At 38.3% G+C, this 6789-nt stretch overlaps 1 long non-coding RNA gene across 1 annotated transcript in view; it reads left to right on the top strand.

Moving 5' to 3' along the window:
• The first annotated feature begins 622 nt into the window (after positions 1-622).
• The window catches only part of LOC106883159 (uncharacterized), an 11144-nt gene continuing 4977 nt past the window's right edge, over positions 623-6789 (top strand). Inside the window, exon 1 of the long non-coding RNA XR_016238320.1 lies at positions 623-2019. This is a non-coding gene — a long non-coding RNA (uncharacterized LOC106883159). The remainder of the gene's footprint in view (positions 2020-6789) is intronic.

The raw sequence follows: 6789 nt of genomic DNA, 5'->3' as shown, positions 1-6789 counted from the left end.
CATATTTCTGTTGAGATGCTCTGTGTTGCTTAATGATAACTAGGTTATTCTACTAAATTCTTTGTTATATCTAAAATTAATTGAAAGCAACACAGAGCATCTCAACAGAAATATGGTATATATCTTCCGTTTCGCTGAAATTCGAGACAAGCATCGGCATTGCAGGGACGAGTGTGTGATTCAGAACGTGAAATGTAAGCTAGCTTGTAATATCTGGAGTACAAGACAGTTTTCATTATTTTGGCTATACTTGATCTAGATGGGGGGTTATCTTATCTAAGAGTAAAATTCATAATCTGAGGAAACTAGCTAAGGTTGGGACTGCGTCGGTAACAATTAATCAAGAGGAGAGTTGGGTGAATGAGAAAAGGTTGTAATTGCCGGGTAGAGTTGAAAATCTTGTCTTAATGTAGGCTCTTGTTCTTCAACAGAGTGTATATAAAAATGTTGTTAGTGTAGCTGTCAGGGGTAAAAGTCAAGCTAATAACATGCTCGATTTCTTTTATTTAGGCACATGGCCTTTATAAAGAGGGGACACCACAAGGACAGACAAAACAAGACATTGGGGTAAACACGAGGAGGAAATGATAGAAACAGAAATTCAAGAAGAGAGTACAGCTGTAGCAGAGGAGAAAATGGACGAGGAATTTACGGTGGTGAAAAGAAAAAGGAATTTAGAATCAAAACCTAAAAGCCCCAAGGAGAAGAAAAGAAAAAAACAAACAAGGAAGAGAACAAGAAAGAAAAAAAGAAAAATGGAAAAATCAAATGAAAAATTCAAGTGAAATGCGAACTCGGGAACCGTTGCCTTCAACCAGTAAGGAAGAAGGAGCACGACAGAAGAATGAAAATGAAAGAGACAATGAAGTTGAGACAAAGAAAATTGTGTCGGACGAAGAGAGTGGCGGAAGATATCAGAGAAAGATATCTACAGGGAAAAAAGAGGAAAAATGTTATCAGAGTGAAATTGGCAAACTCAGAAGGTAAGAAGAGAGTGCTATTGGAGAGAGAAAGAGGGGGGGGGGGGAGATTAGAAGAACTGTTTGGAAAAATAAAGAGTTGTAATATCACCACTTCAGTTTGGATGCGACGGGTTGCTGCCGCTTGTTGTAATTTTCGACGATCTTATGCAATATTTGTTGTAATAGTGTGTTTAAAAAAAAAAAGATACATGACCGTAAAGTGAACTGTAATTTAAAAGAACAGTAAAATGAAACTGCTTGCTTTGGTGGGCAAGTAAGCCATTTCATCTTCATTTTTTATCATAGTCATAGTCCATTCGATATGTGTGGTAAGAGTCAAGCTTATAACATGCTCGTCTTTCGTCTTACCAAAATTATGACGCAAATCTATTGTGACGTCATAGTGATGTTAATGTCGTAAGGTGAATTCTTAGAAATTATTCGTTTCGACTTCATTTCTGCAATGCTTGCGCCACAGACGACACTAACAGTGACACTTCAGAAATATGTACTTCTTTGATGTAGGCTGCTGGCAGCAAGAAACGACTTAAGAGAGAATATAATATTTTACCGAACCAAAACTTCACCTCACGCCAAAGTATGTGCCATGAAGAGGCGTTTTTAGATGAAAAGTTTTCATTTTATATCGACGACTAAACCAGCACCCCCACCAGGCTACCCTGGTGAGGAGGGTTGCTAGAAACCCAGCAGGATTAAAAACAAGACCTGTTGAATGGTCGGATGAACCTGGTGCAGGCTCAGGGACAATCTAGCAATAGCACGGGTACTCAGAAGTTCCAGGATGGTGTCCGGCGTACTAAAAGGCCACTGGAAGTGAGACACTCCTTATCTTCTGTTGAAGCATGTCTCTAGAAGAAGGTCACTCACATATAAAACCAAATATGCAGGGAATGGCATTGGACATTTTGGGGATATTTGGTTTGTGTTAGAGATCATGGCGCCCCCACATCCCTGAGCCTTCGATTAATATTGGCACCAGACATGTCGCTCTGGCTTGTCTCTGGATAGTGTCAATAGAATGGAGAGGGACTATGAGGTATCGTGCAAGCTTTATGTAACCTAAAACTCTGTACATGCATTGCTGACCTCTACTCCATATGTGCTGCGTTTTTTCTTTTATATATATTTATTTTATCGAGTGGACGGCCATCATGTAAGCCGCAAATGCAAAATATAAGTTAGTCTTAAAGCGTACAATGTTCCTAATGGTCAACAATGGTCTTCCTCGGTCACAAGTGGACGGCCATCATGTATGTATGTAGCTGCAGGCGTAGCTGTCTGATAAGAAGTTTATTTTCTAACCCAGTAGTTTCCGGTTCGATTGCAGTGAGGGGGTACACTTCCTAAATTAATTAAAAAAAAAAAACTTTTTGACATCAGGCTCATCAATATCTTCTGCTTGGAATTTATTCGACGAAAACTGCGAAAAAAAAAAAGACTGTTCTAAGGGTATGTGTGCGTGTGGGGGTGTGGTGTGATGTGGGGGTGGGTGTGTGTGCGTGTGTGTGCGTGTGTGTGCATGTAAAAATATCACAAAAATGTCACAATAAACTGCTACTCAGAGTTCCACGTTCGCGTTCGTCGGACAGATTCTCAATGTAAACTGTCCGACGAACGGGAACGTGAAACTCTGAGTAGCAGTTTATTGTGACATTTTTGTTATGTTTTTGCTGCTTTAGTAATAATAAAGCATATTACTCTACCTCTGGTATTCGAGTACTATTTTTCCCCACCTTGTTTCACGTTTATATGCTTACTTTGGTATGTATGTATATATGTATGTGTCTTTGTGTGTGCATTTGTGTTAAATGTGTTTCTCTTGTATGTGTATCTATATACATATATACATATATATATATAGATATATAGCTATATCTATATCTTTATACAATGTATTATATATAGAGTTATGCGCACACATACACACACACACGTGTGTGTGTGTGTATAAGTATGTGTGTATAAGTATGTGTGTCGAAATAAATATAATTTCTCTGAGAGAGAGAAAGAGGGAGAGAGAGGTGGGGACAAAGCGACGGTGGGAACCATTACAGAAAGACAGTTCAAAAGTGGTCTTTTAATAGAAACACTCTCTCAGGCCTTTGAGAACAGAAACACAACACACCACCACCTTACCTCATCTTTCTCCTCCAACTCCGCCCGTTGTATTAGTTTGTTATAGTCTCATACACACACACACACACACACACACACACACACACACATATGTAGTCTTTCTTTTTCCCTATAACATAGAATCAGGCAGTTATATAAATTAACATAGGCACATAAATACATTCATGCAACCATTCATGCGTATACATGTATAAATATATGTATCTAAATGTATTTCGTGTTTATCTATTTATGTGTATGTCTGTATGTACACACACACACATACAAGATACACCCACACATACTGTGCATATAGTACGTACACACACACGCCAGCATACACCTGTATTAAAACGTGAGTACATATAGACACACACACATACACATGCACATCTATAAATCTATTATCTTTTATCTGGTCCAGTCATTAGTCTATGGCCATTCTGTGTCGCCGCCTTGAAGAATTTGTGTCGAACGAATCGATCCCAGTACTTATTGTCTTTTTAGCCTATCACTTATTCTATCAGATTTTTTTTTTTGTCGAATCGCCAGATTACGGGGATGTAAAGAAACCAACACAGGTTGTCAAGCGATGCTGGGGACAAACACACGCGTGTGTGTTTACATGACGGGCTTTTTCAGATTTCGTCAAACCCACACTCAAAGCTTTGGTCAGTCTGAGGCTATAGTAGAAGACACTTGCCCAAGGTACCACGCAAGGGGGCTGAACCCAAAACCATGTGGTTGGGAAGCAAATTTCTTACCACACAGCCACGCCTGCGCATATAATTATATACAACATGTTTTTAACTCTTGAATAAATCACAACACCTTTTTCATGTAAGAGTGAGGAATTGATCACCTTGTTTCATCTCTTTTAAGACTCATCAGGTTTGCTTACTTCCCCTCTCAACTGCCGAATTTTGCCATTTTATTAAGATTCATGATTGAAAGTAATACTTCTGGTTCCTTCTTTTATTAAATGCCAGTCTTGGAAGTTGTGCTGTTAATATTTAAGGGATTAGTTTAATCCTTTTATTTCTTTCAGTCATTGAACTAAGGCCATGCTGGGCACCGCCTTGGCGGGTTATGTTGATCGAATCGTCCCTTGTTTTAGGGTTAGGGTTATTTTATCGGCCTCTTTATTTTCTTTTTAGATGAAGCCAACACTGATATTTAAGAAGCGAAGGAAAAACAAAAAACACATAGATACGTGCATACATTCAGGCAAACGCGCACACATACACATATTGCTGAGAGCCCCCTTCGGTCACGACGGCGTACCTACACAAGTGTACGCTGTCTGTCTTTGTTTCCTCATAACTTTCAGAAAAACTGATAATTTTTAATGAAATTTTCTGCAAATATCTTTCAGATGGTGTAAATTCAGATTACATCCGGATTTGATGTGAAAAAATAATTGGCTGGCGTACACATACAAATTGACACCTATCACATATTTTTTCGAAATTTCAAGTTTCATTTTGTAAATACATGCGATGTGTGTGCGCCCATCAATTTTTTTATTCTTTTCTCCACATTAAATTTCGATAGAATCGCAATCTACACTATGTGAAATATATCTTTAGAAAATTGTATCTAAAAATATCTTTTTTTTTTTTTTTGGAAGCTATGAGTAAACAAACTCGGAGAGAAACATTTGTATAGATATGCCATTTTGAGAGATCATTACTGTATAGCCGCTGCACCTATGATGTGGAGTGTTTTGTATAACAAATAGTTGTTGTTAGTCTAAATATCTGATTGAGATTTGTTTCATAATTACAGACCAACTGTTTGTTTGAGGCGACGGTGGTGAGGAGGGAAGAATTTTTCAAGATTAAAAATGAACGAGTACATACATAGATAAGTGCTTGAGTGAGTGTGTGTATGTATTCGTCGACGTGTGCATGCAGTGTGCGTACGTGTGTAAATGGCTGGGTGTTGGTGCTATATACAGCCGGATGCCAAGTTAACTGTTGTTCTGAGTGTACCACCTGAATAACATCTTGTTTAACTCGTAGGTAAGAAACTACTTGATACTACCGTGTGTGGGACTTGGTGTGGCGATGTGCGTCTGTGATTGGTTAGTGTAATACACAAACAGACAGGCAGATAGTGAACTAGATAACTCTGTGGCTTCATTCGAAAATACACGATAATATATATGCGCATGTGTGTGTGTGTATTAGAGTCAATATATTCATAGATTTATATACTAATATATATGTATATATATACATACATATATATTTATATATACATATATATGCACGTACATAATACACACACACATATATATACATACACTCACACACATACGTACACATAAGTATATAATGTGTATGTTACATGTATATGCCTATATCAATAGGCAAAGCTAGAGAGATAGGGATAGACACACACACACACACAACGAAGGAGAGTGGCAGACAAAGGCTAATACACACATACAGCGGTCTTCTGCAGTTTATCCCAGCGCGTAATATGAATCTATAGAAGAAAATACATCCCTATTATACCGAGAAGTGCAGTCGAGCCCGGATTCAAGTGGTTAAGAAATAAATATCTTCATCCTATCATCATGCCGGCACCTGTTAGTCTTATTAGTGCATGCTTAATGTCTCTTTTCCTGAAACTGCGTAGTCTTTTGATGAGAAGTTCGTAGCAAGATGTCAGAAATGAAATTTACTTCACCATATTGATAGCAAAGATTCGATTGTCACAAATTCATTGATAATGTGAATACACACGTACGACGGGGTTAGCTGTAACATTTTGCCTTAGAATATCGTCGGTGGATCATCAGACACTGGTGTTTTGACATAATTCTCTCCTCAGTGACGAACATTTTCGAACATTCTGAACTACGAAATCGAGAAATATTCGTTCCGATCTAAAAAAAAAAAAATGGTGGTTGTGGTGGATGTGATAGTGGTGGTGGTTGTGGTGGCGGTGGTGGTGGTGGCGTCGGGGGGTGGTAGTGGTGGTGGCGGAGGTGATAGTGATTATAGTGGTAGTGGTTGTTGTGGCGGTCTACTACAATTACTTCTGTTTTCTCACCAGTCTTAAACTGCTGATGCACTTCTCTCTCTCTCTCATATATATATATATATATATATATATATATATATATATATATATATATATAGTTTTCTTTTACTGTGTTTGTGTGTATACATGTATTCTCGTTGCTGTTGTTGTTGTTGTTCTTCTTTTTTATCTTCCTAATGCTTTTGCTGTTATTTGCTGTTGTTGTTGTTGTTGTTATTTGTGTTGTTGCCTCATAGAACCAGATTCCACACTATCAAATACAAATTCTATCTCCACGGACTAAATTCCATAATCGTCGCGTTGTTTACTTCTTCAAAGTTACGATTACTATTTACTCCATCATCCCACGGTTGGAACTTGGTCACGTGTCTGTGTGTGTGTATGTATGTATGCGTGGGGGTGGCTAAGAAATATATCTTGTTGATGTTGTTCCTGCTGTCTAAATATCTTTGATGCCGCTTTGTTTCTCACAGATCAGCTGCTTCGTTTCTGGAAGAATTTCAAGAAATAGGAACCAATGCGTATATACTTGAGTGTGTTTGTGTGTGCATGCGTGTGTGTGTGAGAGAGAGACCGTGTGTGTGACTGTGTGGGCGCATTTTTATCCGTGTATGTGCATGTGTGTGTTTGTATGCAT

Source organism: Octopus bimaculoides, chromosome 25 (assembly GCF_046866305.1).
Source record: "Octopus bimaculoides isolate indiv1 chromosome 25, ASM4686630v1, whole genome shotgun sequence".
Taxonomy (NCBI): domain Eukaryota; kingdom Metazoa; phylum Mollusca; class Cephalopoda; order Octopoda; family Octopodidae; genus Octopus; species Octopus bimaculoides.
This window is presented reverse-complemented; position numbering and strand designations above follow the sequence as displayed.